The sequence below is a fragment of the Trachemys scripta genome, chromosome 5, assembly GCF_013100865.1.
Source record: "Trachemys scripta elegans isolate TJP31775 chromosome 5, CAS_Tse_1.0, whole genome shotgun sequence".
In the NCBI taxonomy this organism is placed as follows: Eukaryota; Metazoa; Chordata; order Testudines; family Emydidae; genus Trachemys; species Trachemys scripta.
The window spans coordinates 57,757,166-57,774,495 of NC_048302.1; the positions used below are offsets into that span (position 1 = coordinate 57,757,166).

The window sequence follows — 17,330 nt, forward strand, 5'->3', positions numbered from 1 at the left end:
TCATCTGGAATAAAACTTTGGTTATTTGATCCTGGATGCAAATGTCCATTGACCAGAATCCCAGGGTCTGACTCTGAACTAAAAGAATATGAGAGACAACTCCACTCTTAGATCTATCAACTGCCTGCTTAGATGTTTAGTTTTCCTTTTATGAGTAAGGTTTGAAAGGCCAGCAGATTGTTTTCTGCCCAGGGACAGAGGAAGCATGAACATCTATGTAAAGGCTGATGACCTGGTTGTGACGCTGGCAGGCCAGATGCCAGCTCTTGCCTAGAATGCTGGCATTAGCTAAGAACTGACAACCTCATAGCTGGAGACCAGACCAGGTCAGGTCACCTGTATGTTAGTTTTGCTTAAAGTAGGTATTAGTCTTATAAGAATGTATTTAGTGTTTAGACTATAAAATGTTTGTATGTTGCCGCATGTATTAATCTCACTTATAATGTCTATATCCAATGGGTAAATATTTAAGGGTTTGCTCTGTAACTGTAAACCCCCACAGTCAGGAGAAACATTACCAAGTGTGAAATACTAGATTGCCACAGGAGGTGTTATTTCCTACCCAACAAAAGAAGGCCCCTAGACACCAGACAAACCATTGTAGAACATCAGAGGAAAAAAAGAATTTGTTGATTGCTTTCTCCCCACCACCATCCATGAAGAGGAGACAGCATGTAAACTCATCCCATCATCTTGAACTCTGGGGGAAGGGAATAAAAATCCCCGACAAGAAGAAACTGCATCTTTTTGGCTGTTTAATCTCTAAAGGGCCAGAGATTCTAAACTGAAGCCAGAGATTCCCACCCCTGGGTCTTCCCCAAAAGACACTTTGAATAGACAGATCACTCTGTTACTCTTAGGATTTAGATGGTAATTCATTAGTGTGTGCATGTTTGCTTGTTTTAACCTGCAAATAACTCTCTTATTCCTTTTGCCTGGTTAGTTTATTACAGGATTGGTTACAGGTGTTGTTTGTGGTGTAGGATCTAGACTACACTGATCTGGGGTAAATGATTGGTCTCTTGCGACTGGAAGCAACCTGATATGTTGTGATTTTTGGTGTAAATGAGCATTTATCACTAAGTCCAGTTTGTCTGGGTGGCAAGAGAGAGAGAGTTTACGGGGACTGTCTGACTCCTTGGTAAGACTGTTATTGTGGTCCACGAGTTCTCATTTGTTATTGGCTTGGTGAAATCTAATTAATGAACCACCAGTTTGGGGTATCTAACAATGTTGGCACTCAAAGTCGTGAGCCATTCCAGACAGCGTGACACTGGTACCTCGTTGGTTTTTTTATATAAGTCATTGCTAAAGTGTTGTCAAGACCTGAGAACTACATTTTGAGTGATCAGGATTACGTAGAAGAATCAGATATGCCCTAGTAACCCTAAAGTCAAGCCAACTAAAAATGTAGGAACTTTGTCTGTAATGCTTGGGTGAAGTTGTTCCCTGAACAAGTTCTCCAGCCCATGAAACTGGCATTGATGGTCACCACCAACCCTCTGATATTTTGACATCTTGTGGTACTCCAATTATCTACTTCTTGTAGGTAAAAAGAGAGAGATTGCAATACTCCTTTCAGCATTGGGACTACATAAGATAGATATGATTGGTCCTGTAGGCTCAGGAAGAAAAAGGAAATTTCTGCAGAGGATGCATGTGGAATTTCACCCATGGCACCACTACATCTAAAAACATATTTCAATATTGTACTTCTACATCCATTTTATACCCTCCAAAATAATCTCATGCACAAGAAATAAGCTAATTCAAAAAGTATTCATAAAGTCAAGGAGTAAATAAATCACCTCACACTAAAAAAAGGTTTGGTGTTGGTGTGGAGTAAAAAACTATCAGCGCCTAGCCTTAATAGCTAAAACATGAGACAAATGCTGGATTTTAAAAGATGGCAACTACAAAGAAAGAATACACAAGATCTTATTTAGCTCAAAAAGCAAGACACATCACAGGCAACCTTTGAGCATTTGCCTAAAAGAGGCAAACTTTTTTCATAATGAAGAACAAAAGAAACCTACAAAATGGAGAGGAGACATGGCATCATTTTTCCATGGGACTCAGCTGCCTTTATGCTAAAAGGGTCTAGCTCTTAAAAGATACTCTACACAGATCTGGACACAAGGGAACCAGCCAAAGCTCTTCAGCTGATGTAACTATATAGCAGGGATCAGCAACCTTTCAGAAGTGGTGTGCCGAGTCGTCATTTATTCACTCTAATTTAAGGCTTCGCATGCCAGTAATACATTTTAACATTTTTAGAAGGTCTCTTTCTATAAGTCTATAATATATAACTAAACTACTGTTGTATGTAAAGTAAATAAGGTTTTTAAAATGTTTAAGAAACTTCATTTAAAATTAAATTAAAATAGAGCCCCCTCCTCCCCCCGACTGGTGGCCAGGATCCGGGCAGTGCGAGTGCCACTGAAAATCAGCTCGCGTGCCACCTTCGGCACACGTGCCATAGGTTGCCTACCCCTGCTATATAGTGATAGTAGAACCAGAGACTGAGCTGTGTGCAATGCAACATATACTGTCAATACATGTCTTGTTGCCCTGTTCTTTCACAAAGACAAATTACTTTTAGGCTTCTGGAGCTGATGAAGACTAGGCAGTATATTACACACACACACGCCCCCAAAATGAAGTGATATTTTGGCATCAATTATTAGTAATCAGTGACTTTGAGTTGTAACACTGACAAACAGATTTTTCCATTAAATAAAATGTAGCTTCTTCACTTCTTTTTCCTGAAGTATACATAGGAAGCCTCTGCCATGACTGGTTTTCTGTCACAGAATAGATAAAACCAGGCATTTAGGAGGACACTGGGGAAAGAGCTGAACTTTCATGCAAGCACCTAATAAAGCTTATCCATTCTCTTTAATGTTAGAAATTCAGGTGTAGTGCAAACTAGATGTGAAGAAGAGTGTAGTGAGGCGGAATGGCCTCCCTCCAAACTGGAGTCTGAGGAACCATTACACTCCCCTGGGTGGGTGGAGCCAAATGCACCCCCCCACACCTCACAGGAAGTATCAGAGCAGGACAGGAAGTAGAAAAGGAAAGCGCTGGAGCTCAATTGCTGCTGAGCCACAGGAGAGAGTGGATGTCTCTTCTAGGGAGCAGGTGCCTCTGCAAGAGCCGACCCAGCCCCAGAGTGGACCGACACCTTGCCATCAGGGGAGGCAGTCAAGGACCCCGAGGAGCTGCTGGCGCTACCAATAGCCGAAGACCATGAGGAGACAGGGAATCTTTGGACCATGGGAGCCTACACACAGAAGGTGGTAGGAAGTAGCCCACAGGGATCAGACTCTAGTCCAGTTCTGCTGCCAGAGTGAGAGTCAGCGTGTTGCAGCTGGAATCCCACTCTGCCACTGTTAGGACCCTGGGCTGGGACGCGGTGGAGTTGGGTGGGACCATGTACTCCTACCCCCTGCCACTCCACCTCTAGGGTGCAGCCTCCTCACCATAGACCACCCATGTTGGCGCTCACCCCCTGCCTGAGCCCCTAGACTGCTACAGATCTCCAGACTGTCTGTAGCTGTCTGCCCCAGCCACATGGCTGTGGGCTAAGCTAAAGACTGTTTGAGTCTCTGCCCTACCCAGAGAGTCAGAGCTCCCTGATAGACTAATTATAGGCTGTTAATTACTGTCTGCCCCAGGTAGGTGGTTGTGGGCTAAACACTGTTGTACTTCACTCCGCTCAGGGGCTGGAACTCTCCCCTATAAGATGGCTACTTGCAGTCTGCCAGTAGTGGGGGACCACTACAAAGAGATCTCAAGTGTGAGGAACCACTACAAAGAGATTCCAGGAAGCTTTCATTAATAAAGAACATTAATCTGTCCCTGTGCTTCATTTCCAACATGTAAAGAACACTTAAGTTTGTTCTGGATGGTCCAGAACTGAAGCCATCCTCCTCCTGTAGTCTTGAATTCAAAATAATCTGGGGAAGATAAAGTCGTGTTCCCCAGATTTCCATCCAGAGACTCTGAAAAAGGAGCTGGGTTTTGCTGTAATGTCTTCTCTGCACCACAACAATTCTCATTTAGAGTGTCTTTGGAAGAGATGGTGTGATAACATTCTTGTGGCACAAATGCAGTCCCTGTGTCTCCCCTCATCATGTAGCAGTAGAGCAGTTCTGCCTCACTTTTCCAAACATAGTTTTCAGCACACTTCAGTTTATGAATGTGGCTTATCCTTTAGCAAAGTCACAGAGTTTAACTGCTTCCAGGATAGCAGAGTCTCCATGTCCAAGATAAACACAAACCAAAATAATCTTCGTTTTATTGGGCTCAGGTTTTAGCTCCCTTCCTTTTCAGGCAGACTCCAGCATCAGTGTCTTGCCTTAGCACTCATGAGCAGGTTTCCTGGTAAGAAAGTCAACAGTCTGTGTCAGTCCTACCCTCTGCAGACCACGATCTTCATTCAACTTCTGTCCCCAGCCATGCTTCTTGTACAATATGGGAGCTGCCAGTCTGCTCTCCTTTCTAATCAGAACTAGCTCAGTTCAGAGCTCTTCTTTTAACCACCCCTTCCAAGCCTGACAGCTGGCAAGACCTGACAAGCATGGAGGGAGGGATAGCTCAGTGGTTTGAGCTGGCCTGCTAAACCCAGGGTTGTGAGTTTAATCCTTGAGGGGGCCACTTAGGGATCTGGGGCAAAATCAGTACTTGGTCCTGCTAGTGAAGGCAGGGGGCTGGACTCGATGACCTTTCAAGGTCCCTTCCAGTTCTAGGAGATAGGATATCATTTAAAAAAAAAAAAAATCAAGTCTGACAACTGTTGTAGATGAAACAGATGTTGCTGATGGTCCCTGGACCACCTCATTAACCCTTCCTGGCCAGTCTGGGATTCATAAACCCCATCACAATGCTGCAGAGCAGAAACAACATGTATATGTGTAACTGAGGACAAGATAGCAGAGAGCACTCAAATGCTAGGCCTATGTACAGTAACCAATATATCGTGGGTCCCAGAACATTTATTTTACACATACGTGTGTGCATGCCAAGGGATCCAGAGTGCTCTACTGTAGAGGTTACAAAAATGGAATTATAGAGGAGTCAGGGAAAGGGTACTCACCTAACTTTAATTCTAAACATTCCAATTGGCAAGGAGGTGCCTAAGTACTCCTGTCACTGATTTTCTAGGATTCCAGATTCACATTCAGGGAGAACGAGCACAAGTATAGATCTAGACAGTCAATACTCAAAGAAGAAAAAAGCCATTCAGACCACTCACTTGAATTAGAGGAAGGTAGTTTGTGATTCATGTTTTGTTGAGAATTCATCTGACATGCTGCAATTTATTTCCTTTATCTTGCATTGATCTGGCAGAATGTTTTTTCATATTACATCTGAAAATCATGAATTGTTAGTGAAGCACAAGGTGTCTTTTTGAAATAGAAAAACTGAATCAGTGACCTGTCTTACATTATTAAATTAGCATGTAAAATTGCAGGTTGTCAAAGCTGTACAAGAAGCATACCATAGAATGGTTCTGCTTGCTATTGCACTACCACTAAGTCCATTCTGTTTAGCCATTCCCTTGCTACATTAGTTTTTGCCACCTAACCAAAACTGTTCCAGAAAATATTTTGTTGTCACTCAAGATATTGTGAGAAATGATTATGGTTGTAGGTGCAAAGTAAAACCAGATAGAAAATGTTTTTGTATATATTCTGTTGTGACATATCCAGGAAACAATTTCAACTCCCAACCATGAATTCTGAAGATCTGAGGTGGGGTTCAGGAAGGAAAAGAGACTGTTGGAGGGGTGACACAAAGAAAGGAAGGCAGTCTAATCATGGGTATTGACAACTGTGCGTCAGGGAGCCAGCACAGTGGGAAAGAGGAAAACAAAGTGACCGGGCAAACAGATGGAGCCAAAAAAGTTGGGAAAATCCCAAGTGACAGCAGCATTAGTGGGTGCATGATTCACCCATGACATCCTGTGGTACTCCAACTATCTACTTCGTTGTAGCCAAAAAACAACCAAACAAAAAAAAATTGCAAGAGTCCTTTCAGCACTGGTAAAAGAGTTACTGGAAGAGGAGCTGTAGAGCTCGCAACAGAGGTCCAATTCTTTCTACAGAAAGAGCTCCAGCACATGGTCTAATGGTTAAGGCATGGGAATAAAAGAAAAATCTGATTTGTATTCCCAACTCTTCTACTGACTGCAAGAGTTTGGGTAAGTCACTTTACCTTTTTGTGCCGCCGTTTTTCCAACTATAAAAGGGAGATAATACCTTTTTAAAGTTCTTAAAGATAACAAGAAAAAAGTTGCTATAAAGATACAACGGCTTTTATTATTTTAACACCAGCTTTCATCAAAGCACTTTAGACATTAATTAACCCTCTACTCATCTGCAAGGTGCTTAAGTATGCCATCCATTTTGCAGATAGGTAAACTGCTGCACAAAGTATGTAAGTGACTTGCTTAGGGACACTTGGTGTAATCAGTGGCAGAGTCAAGATTAGACTCTGTCCTAACACAATCTGCTGCAATAACCACAAGCCATCGCTCCTTCAGAGTCCAAAAAGTGAAAGAAGGAACCAGTTATAATCAAAGAACACCACTTTCCAGTTTATTTATCAAGCTTTCTTATACAGAATAATTGAAATGTAAGGCTAGAAGAAACCTCAAGAGGTCACCTAGTCCATCCCACCCTGCACTGAGGCAGCACCAAGTATTCCTAGACCATAACTGACAAGTATTTGTCTAACTTGCTCTTTAAAACCTCCAATGATGGGGACTCCCCAACCTCCTTTGAAAGCCTATTCCAGTGCTTAACGATCCTTGGAGTTGGAATTTTTTTCCTAATATCTAACCTAAATCTCCTTTGATGCAGATTAAGACCATTACCTCTTGTCCTATCCTCACAGAACATTGAGAACAACTGATCACCATCGTCCCTATAATGGCCTTCAACATATTTTAAGACTTATCAGGTCCCCCTCAGTCTTTTTAAAACTAAACATGCACAGTTTATTTAACCTTTATTCATAGGTCATATTTTCTAAAACTTATCATTTTTGTTCTTCTCTGAACTCTCTCCAATTTGTCCACTTTCTTGAAGTGTGGCACCCAAAACTGGACACAATTCTCCAGCTGAGACTTCATCAGTGTCAAGTAGAGTGGAACATTTCCCATTCCTTACCAATGACACATCTGTTAATACACCCCATAAAGATACTAGCTCTTTTTGTTTGGGCAATTGCATCAGTGTTGGCTCATTCACTTTGTGATCCACTACAACCCCCAAATCCTTTTCTCCAGTACTACTGCCTTACTGTTATTTCCTATTTTGTAACTGTGCATTTGATTTTTCCTTCTTAAGTGTAGTACTTTGCATTTGTCTTTATTGAATTTCATCTTGTTGATTTCAGGCCAGTTTTCCAATTTAAAAAGGTCATTTTTAATTCTAACCATGTCCTCCAAAGTGCTTGCAACCACTCCTGGCTTGGTGTCATCTGCAAATTTTATATGCTATATCCAGTAATAACCATACTGGACTCTGCTGACTCATCACTGAAGCAATATTTGTTGATAAGCTACCTAAACCATCTTACTAATACAAGAAGAAGCTAAAGCTAAAACAGAAGTGTCATCTTTCATTGTAATTTTACATAGCCAGATTTGGTAATGATGATCAATGACAAATAGAGGGCTTAGAAATACCACGTGCTCATGCTGTGTGGAAGTTTAGAGCAGACAAATGGTATAAGTGGGGCTCAAGAGCTGCTTGCTACAAGTTTCCCTGATAGGGAAGAAGAGACAACAAGGAGAAGAGCAGACATTGCATTCTTTATGCAAGGTGAGGGAGGACATCTGAATATGATTGAATGTGGGTGGGGAAAGGAAGGGGATGAACTGGAAGAGAGAAGTAGGGGACAGAGATTTAAGGGGGAGAGGGAAGCAGAAGAACAATGTAAGGAAAGAAGGAAGAGATACAAGTGATTGGAGAGGAGGAATAGGAAATAGGGAACAACAAATACTGAAAACAATTCAATAAAAGATGTGCTATGTCAGGAAAGAAAAAGTAAGCATTTCAAAACCATTGTAAGTACAATAAAAGTTCATCAAATTGAACGTTGAATCACTGTTACAATTAAGTACAGTGAACAGCAGGAAACTATTTTATTCTTTTAAATTGGAGAAGCAGGCTCAGGGTAGAGTTGGCAAGAGAGCTCAGTATTCTTCATTTTAACTACAAGGTTTAGCCCATAAGCTAATAAGAAACGGGGAAAATGTCTCATCTAGTTGACCAACCCTCCCCATCACACAATTTCATACATTAACATCTCCAATGCCTCTTGTTTATTACCACACTCCTAACATTAGTATCTAAACAATTAAATCCAGGCACGCAAGGATCACATATTTATGTGCTTGGATTTTTAATATGCATGATTCCATGAGACTGATTTACATACTTGGGAATGGACACCATTTCTTTAACTTAAATTCATCTGAGTCCTTGAGAATATCTTGAGAGCAGGCAGAGGATTGTTCAAATTTGCATGGGTTTTTGAGTAAACATTGAAGCCAGCTTATTCTCCTTTCGCAAAGAGGAGAAAGCTGGCCTCAAAAAAGGCTCAAACCAAGAGTAGAGAGATAACAGTAACAACTAAGCCAACCCTGTAAATAATCCTTCTTACCTCATTGTAGGAAAAAAAGCTTTCTTCCACCACAAACTAAAAAAAAACCTCGTCTAACTACACACTCTGTGGTATATAGATGGCATATGATAGAATTGTACTGACCTTTAGATTTAAACCTGTGTCTCCCCAAGTGAGAATAATAACCTGCAGGCCTCAGAGAAATCAGAAGCTTGTGGAAGTATGAGGTGATTATAAGCAGCGCTGATAACTGCCTATTAAGGTGGCTTGACACTTCCCATTATAAGATTCAGGTTTTAGTTGCTTATAACTTTGCCAAACTTTAACTGTTTGAGCTGAAGTTTTCCTTGGGAGATGTCTGCCTCAGGCTAATTATTTATGTATTTGTTTTAGCCAAAATGGTTCAGCAATTTCTGAGAACAATGTTAGGGAAAAATACATTTCCCCATATTTCATATCTGGAGACCTTTTCTTTGAAATGTTCTAGTGCCCCCATGCTTTGGACTTATGTCAAAAATGTGCCTTTTGCAGTCCCTGTGAAATTCCACCCAAATTTGGATGAGTTATAATAAGCATTTGAAAAATCTCAATTTGAACATGCTTAGTAGAGACTTGCTGCTAGAGCTTAAAAGCTAAAATCTTCAGAGTCCATCCTCACTAAGCATGCTGAAGCCTCTCACAGCTCCTAGTGCTGACCAGCCTGCACGTGCGCCATCCCCACATAGTAACTGTGCATGCTCCAGTCCTGAGCTATGGGGGCTCAGAAGGACTTTCCCTGAGAAGACTAATCCCAGCTGCTTCAGGTTGGGTGGGGCCAGGCACCAAAACGGTAAGCAGGAAACCTGTTTCTCATGATCTTAATTACCCACGCTGCATGGCTGCCAGGAAAAGAGAAGAGGAAGCTGCTTGATTCAAATATATAGGGACAAAAGCCAGAATGGGGGGAAGGAAAAGCAGACTGGAATAACAAGTCTGGGAGCCACTATGGTGAGGGAGTGACCCTGGGATCACACAAAGAACTGAGGGAAAGAAGCAGACTAGGACTGGCTGAGCAAGGAGACAGGGACTGGGAAAGGGGAGAGAGATTGGAACTTAGATAGTAAGCCCAGAGAGTGGCTCTATGGTAAGAAGAATGGGTACAACATCTTACAAGGGACAGTAGGATAGCAGGAGAGTTTGCTGCCTTCTAGGAGCAAAGACTAAGGACATCACCACAAGAATAAGCAAGTTTATAAGGTTCGCAGAAGAGACTCCTTTGGTGGTGATCTACATTAGCATGAGTGACACCATATAAGGTACCATTCCACAGATTCTGGTCTGAAAGAATGCTGAAGAGAGGAACATCCACACATTCGTCTCAGAAATTCTTCCTGTTCCTCGAGCAAGAGGGAAAAAAAGAAGGCAGAAGATACTGGAGATCAATGGGTGGCTAAGTAGATTGCATTGGGAGGGAAGGTTTTGATTTTGTGGAATACTGGAACACTTATTATGAAGAGAGGGGATTAAACAGTTCTGATACCCTCCATCTCAACAGGAGTACTATTCTCTTGAGTGATTGTCATATTATTGATTTGAACTAGGACCATATAGAACATAGTTGCAACCAAGGCCCTGTAGTGGCACCAAATCTTGTATAAAGGGGGTCAAATGAGGTGTCTAAGACAAGGTTATGGTTTGCTAGTTATGATTATGCTGTCTATATGTGTGTATCAGTCTTGTAGTTGAAGTTATGAATATTGGCTCTATACTGTCTGTATTTCAAACTTATGCTATGCTTCTGGGAGACATCCCAGATAAGTTGGTGTTAGCTCTGCCTAGCCTGCTTGATGGCCCATTAAGGACCATCAGCTATACAATTGACCCATTGAGAGAAGGCATATACGCCTTGTAACTCAGCAAAGTATGCAGGAACTTGCCCATATGACTCCAGACTCCATTTTGCTGTAATTTTCCACAGTAAGAACAAAGAGGTGTTCTTACACCTGGAAAAGACTATAAAAGGCTGATGCCTCATCTCCATCTCATCTTCAATCCTGTTTCTTATCTCTGGAGGGACTTTGCTACAAACTGAAGCTCTGAACAAAGGACTGAGGACCCATCCCAGCTGTGGATGTACTCTAGAGACTTGATTTAAACATGCAGCTTATTTCATCACTATTACAAGCCTGAACCAAGAACTTTGCCATTACTATATGTAATTGATTCCATTTAACCAATTCTAGCTCTCATCTCTATCTTTTTCCTTTTATGAATAAACCTTTAGATTTTAGATTTTAAAGGATTGGCAACAGCGTGATTTGTGGGTAAGATCTGATTTGTATATTGACCTGGGTCTGAGGCTTGGTCCTTCGGGATCGAGAGAACCTTTTTTTTCTTTTACTGGGGTATTGGTTTTCATAACCATTCATCCCCATAACGAGTGGCACTGGTGGTGATACTGGGAAACTGGAGTGTCTAAGGGAATTGCTTGTGTGACTTGTGGTTAGCCAGTGGGGTGAGACCAAAGTCCTCTTTGTCTGGCTGGTTTGGTTTGCCTTAGAGGTGGAAAAACCCCAGCCTTGGGCTGTAACTGCCCTGTTTTAAGCAATTTGTCCTGAATTGGCACTCTCAGTTGGGTCCCGCCAGAACCAGCATTGTTACAGTGATAAATTAGTTAGAGTAGTAAAGGAGGGCTTTAAACAACCATGAAGGGGGAGTGGGGGGTGAGGAGGTATAATTGGGCAACTGTGGTACAAACACCGAAGTATGTAAATCAGTCTCATGGAATCATGCATATTAAAAATCCAAGCACATAAATATGTGATCCTTGCGTGCCTGGATTTAATTGTTTAGATACTAACGTTAGGAGCATGGTAATAAACAAGAGGCATTGGAGATGTTAATGTATGAATAGAAATAGTTACACTTAATATTGGTAGGCTAGGTCTTATGATTTGGATGTTAAAATCGAAGCTTATATACCTTGTTTCGCAAGGCTAGAACGGGGGCAAAAAAGGGAAAAAGGTGGCACTATACATCAAAGACACAATTACCTGTTAGTCATCAAAGACTAAAAATCACAAGAATGAGAACAGTTTGAATGCTTATGGATTTAAGATGGGATACTGGTGGATATCTGTTACAGACAACTTAATCAGACTAGAACAGTAGTTTTCAACCTGGGGTCCACAGACTATGTCTAAGATTTCCAAAGGGGTCCGCACCTCCATTTGAAAATTTTTAGGGGTCCAGAAATGAAAAAAGGTTGAAAACCACTGGACTAAAGAACAGGAGAAAATGCTCGTTAAATATCTATCCATAATATGTAGGAGGAAAAACATATCAAAGGTGACTATAATCTGAGGGAGATTTTGCTGGACATTTTATGCAGCCAGTAACAAAACTTCCTTAGAGTTTCTAAACTTAATAGAATAATTTTTAACGCAAAATCCTGCACCCAACATAGATGTAATTCAATATTCATCCTTATTCTGACAGACAAGAAAGAGCAATGACTGTTGCCTAGGTATCAGTGATCATACACTCAGACATGTAGGAGTGGAAGAGACCTCAATAGGTCATCTAGTCCAAACTCCTGCATTACGGGGGAACTAAGTATTTATTATCTAGACCATCCTGACAGGTGTTTCTCTAACCTGTTCATAGAAGTCCCCCAATGACAGAGATTCTACAACCGCCTTAGATAATTTGTGCCAGTGCTTAACTACCCTTATAATTAGGAAGATTTTCCTAATGTCTAACCTATATCTCTCTTACTGCAATTTAAGCCCATTACCTCTTGTCCTGTCCTCAATAGATAAGGAGAGCAACTGATCCCCTTCCTCTTTCTAATGACCTTTTACTTACTTCAAGATTTATCTTCTCTTCTCCAGAATAAACAAACACAATTTTTTTCAATCTTTCCTTCTAGGTCATGTTTTCTAGACCTTTCCTCATTTTTGTTGCTCTCCTCTGGATTCTCTCCAATTTGTCCACATCTTTCCCGAAATGTGGTGCCCAGAACTGGACACAGCATTCTAGTTCAGGTCTTATCATTGGAAGAATTTCTCTTGTATCTTGCTTACAACGCTCCTGCTAATACAGCCAGAATGATGTATTAACTTTTTTTGCAATAGTATTCATTTGTTGACTCACATTTAGTTGGTGATCCACTTTAATCCTCAGATCCTTTTTCTGCCATACACCACCTAAGGCAGTCACTACCTATTTTGTATTTGTGCAATTGATTATTCCTTCCTAAGTGTAGTACTTTGCATTTGTCCTAATTGAATTTCATCCTATTTATTTCAGACCATTTCTCCAGTTTATCAAGATCACTTTGAATTCTAATCCTGTCCAAAGTGCTTGTAACCCTTCCCAGCTTGGTATCAACTGCAAACTTTATAAGTGTACTCTCTCTGACATTATCCAAATCATTTATAAAGTTCCTGAATAGAATCAGACCCAGGACAGGTCCCTGGAGAAAACCACTCAATATGCTCTTCCAGCCTGACTGTAAACCATTGATAACTCTCCGAGTTCAGTTTCTCTACTAGTTGTGCACCCGCATTACAGTAGGTTAGTCTAGGCTACATTTCCTTAGTCTCCTTATGAAAAGGTCATGTGAGACAGTAACAAAAGTCTTAGAACCATAGAATATTAGGGTTGGAAGAGACCTCAGGAGGTCATCTAGTCCAATCCCTGCTCAAAGCAGGATCAACACAAGTAAATCATCCCAGCCAGGGCTTTGTCAAGCCGGGCCTTAAAAACCTCTAAGGATAGAAATTCCATCACCTCCCTAGGTAACCCATTCCAGTGCTTCACCATCCTCCTAGTGAAATAGTGTTTCCTAATATCCAATCTAGACCTCCCCCATTGCAACTTGAGACCATTACTTCTTGTTCTGTCATCTGCCACCACTGAGAACAGCCTAGCTCCATCCTCTCTGGAACTGCCCTTCAGGTAGTTGAAGGCTGCTATCAAATCCCTCTTCACTCTTCTCCAGACTAAATAACCCCAGTTCCCTCAGCCTCTCCTCGTAAGTCATGTGCCCCAGCCCCCTAATCATTTTCCTTTCCCTCCGCTGCACTCTCTCCAATTTGTCCACATCCCTTCAGTAGTGGAGAGGCCAAAACTGGATGCAATACTCCAGGTGTGGCCTCACCAGTGCCAAATAGAGGGGAATAATCACTTCCCCCAATCTGCTGGCAACGTGCCTACTAATACAGCCCAATATGCCGATGGCCTTCTTGGCAACGAGGGCACACTGCTGACTCATATCCAGCTTCTCATCCACTATAATCCCCAGGTTCTTTTCTGCAGAACTGCTGCTTAGCCAGTCGGTCCCCAGCCTGTAGCGGTACATGGGAATCTTCCTTCCTAAGTGCAGGACTCTGCACTTGTCCTTCTTGAACCTCATCAGATTTCTTTTGGCCCAATCCTCCAATTTCTCTAGGTCACTCTGGACCCTATCCCTACCCTCTAACGTATCTATCTCTCCCCCCAGTTTAGTGATATCGGCGAACGTGGTGAGGGTGCAATTAATCCCATCATCCAGATCGTTAATAAAGATGTTGAACAAAACCGGACCCAGGATCAACCCCCAGAGCACTCTGCTTGATACTGGCTGCCAACTAGACATGGAGCCGTTGATCACTACTCACTGAGCCCGACAATCTAGCCAGCTTTCTATCCACCTTACAGACCATTCATCCAATCCATACTTTTTTAACTTGCTGGCAAGAATACTGTGGGAGACTGTACCAAAAGCTTTGCTAAAGTCAAGATATATCACATCCACCGCTTTCTCTATATCCACAGAGCCAGTTATCTCATCACAGAAGGAAATCAGGTTGGTCAGGTATGACTTGCTCTTGGTGAATCCATGTTTCTGATCACCTTCCTCTCCTCCAAGTGCTTCAAAATGGATTCCTTGAGGACCTGCTCCATGATTTTGCCAGGGACTGAAGTGAGGCTGACCAGTCTGTAGTTCCCCAGGTTCTCTTTCTTCCCTTTTTTAAAGACGGGCACTATATTTGCCTTTTTCCAATTGTCTGGGACCTCCCCCAATTGCCACGAATTTTCAGAGATAACGGCCAATGGCTCTGCAAACACATCAGCCAACTCCCTCAGCACCCTTGGATGTATTAGATCTGGACCCATGGACTTGTGCACGTCCTGCTTTTCTAAATATTCCTTAACCTGTTCTTTCACCACTGACGGTTGCTCACCTCCTCCCCATACTGTGCTGCCTAGTGCAGCAGTCTGGGAGCTGACCTTGTCTGTGAAGACCAAGGCAAAAAAAAGCATAAATTCTTCAGATTTTTCCACATCATCTGTCACAATGTTGCCTCCCCCATTCAGTAAGGGTCCCACACTTTTCCTGACCTCCTTCTTGTTGCTAACATACCTGTAGAAACCCTTCTTGTTATCCTTCACATCCCTTGGTAGCTGTAACTCCAGTTGTGCCTTGGCCTTCCTAATTACACCCCTGCATGCTCTAGCAGTATTTTTATACTCCTCCCTAGTCCTCTGTCCAAATTTCCACTTCTTGTAAGCTTCCTTTTTGAGTTTAAGCTCACCCAAGATTTCACTGTTAAGCCAAGCTGGTTGCCTGACATATTTGCTATTCTTTCTGTACTTTGGGATGGTTCGTTCCTGCACCCTCAATAAGGCTTCTTTAAAATACAGCCAGCTCTCCTGGCCTCCTCATATTAGCTTCCCAGGGGATCCTGCCCATCAGTCCCCTAAGGGAGTCAGTCTGCTTTTCTGAAGTCCAGGGTCCGTATTTTGCTACTCTCCTTTCTTCCTTTTGTCAGGATCCTGAACTCAACCGTCTCATGGTCACTGCTGCCTAGGTTGCCACCCACTTCTACTTCCCCTACCAATTCTTCCTTTATTTGTAAGCAGCAGGTCAAGAGGATCACAGCCCCTAGTCAGTTCCTCCAGCACTTGTCCCCAACACTCTCCAAAAACTTCCTGAATTGTCTGTGCACTGCTGTATTGCTCTCCCAGCAGATGTCAGGGTGATTGAAGTCCCCCATTAGAACCAGGGCTTGCGATCTGGAAACTTCAGTTAGTTGTCCGAAGAAAGCCTTGTCTACTTCTGATCCCGTGGTCTATAGCACACGCCCACCACGACATCACCCTTGTTGCTGTCACCTCTAAACTTAACCCAAATACTCTCAACAGGCTTTTCTCCAGTTTCAAACCGGAGCTCTGAGCAATCATACCGCTCTCTTACATACAATGCAACTCCTCCACCTTTCCTCCCGTACCTGTCCTTCCTGAACAGTTTATACCCATCCTTACTTACATCTATTGCTTCCCCACATCCACAAGGCTTGTTATCCTGTCAAAGAAGGATATTAGATTGGTATGACATGATATGTTCTAGACAAATCTATGTTGACTATTACTTATCACCTTGTTATCTTTTAGGTGTTTACTAATCAATTGTTTGATTATTCGCTCCATTATCTTCCAGGTACTGAAGTTGAGCTGACTTTTCTATAATTGTCCTTATTCTGTTTATCATCAATAGGTACTACACTTACCCTTGTCCAGTCCTCTGGGATCTCTCCTCTCTCTCCATGAGTTCTCAAAGATAATTGCTAATGACTCAGACATCTCTTCAGCCTGTTCCTTAAGTATTCTAGGATGTATTCTGTCCGGCCTGCTGGTGAAGACATCTAACTTGTCTAAATAATTCTTAACTTGTTCTTCCCTATTTCTACCCCATTTATACTCATGTTCACAATGTTAGTTGTCCAATCACTGCTAACCTTTTTGGTGAAAACAAAAAAAAAAAAAAGGCATGAGCTAGTTATATTTACTTTGTGGAAACAGAATATGTCACCAACCAGTAGTAAGTATATTTAGAACTTTAAAAGGGCCAGTTTTCCAAAGCTTAAAGCAATTATTGGCATAACCGACTGGGAACAAATTTAAAATGGAAACTAACAAAAACTGGAACTTATTCAAGGACATCCTATTAGATGACCAAAAAGCCATGACTCCAAAGACATTTAAAAAACAAAAGTTATGCTGGGCAAGGAGCCAATCTGGCTAAAAGGAGATGTGAATGTGATGATAAAACAAATAAAATATATAAAGGATGCAAAAAAGGGGAAGTAAATGGCAATGAATATAAGTTATAAGTTAAAAAAAGTGCAGGCAACTGATAAGGGAAGTCAGGTATAGGTCCATCAGTACATGCAGATGCTAAACTTGTAAACAGTGATGTAGAAAAGTCAGGAATGTTAAGTAGATATTTCTACTCTCTATTTAGAATGAGATGAGAGGATGTACCCAACCCATGTGATTTTGTAGAGAAAATATTAAGATTACTATCTGTAACAAAGGAGCATGTGAGGCTGCATCTGCCAAAATTAACATTTTCAAATAAACAGACTCGAACAATTTACAACCAAGAGTCTTAAAGGAACTAACCAAGGAGCACTTTGAACCGCTAATATTACTTTTTAACAAATCTTGAAAAACAAGGGACATTCCAAAGGGCTGAGGACTGCCAATGTAGTTCCAATATCTAAAAAGGGAGAAAAGAATGACCCAGGGAATTGCAGACCAATTAGTCTGACGTTAATCCCAGGTAAAATAATGGACCAGTTAATTTGGGACTCTATCAAAGAACTAGAGGCTACACAGCATGGTTTCATAGAAAGTAAGGTTTGACAAGACTTTTTTTTTTTTTT

The 17,330-nt window shown here is 41.7% G+C and overlaps 1 protein-coding gene and 1 long non-coding RNA gene across 6 annotated transcripts in view; both read right to left on the reverse strand.

The window, feature by feature from the left end:
• Positions 1-17,330, reverse strand: part of FBXW7 (F-box and WD repeat domain containing 7) — a 281,687-nt gene that overhangs the window by 165,776 nt on the left and 98,581 nt on the right. The window lies entirely within an intron of this gene.
• LOC117877899 lies at positions 2,434-16,302 on the reverse strand. Its single transcript, XR_004645849.1, has 3 exons — positions 16,173-16,302; positions 5,258-5,372; positions 2,434-4,383 (listed from the first exon to the last, which is right to left on the reverse strand). It is a non-coding gene; the product is annotated as an uncharacterized LOC117877899 (long non-coding RNA).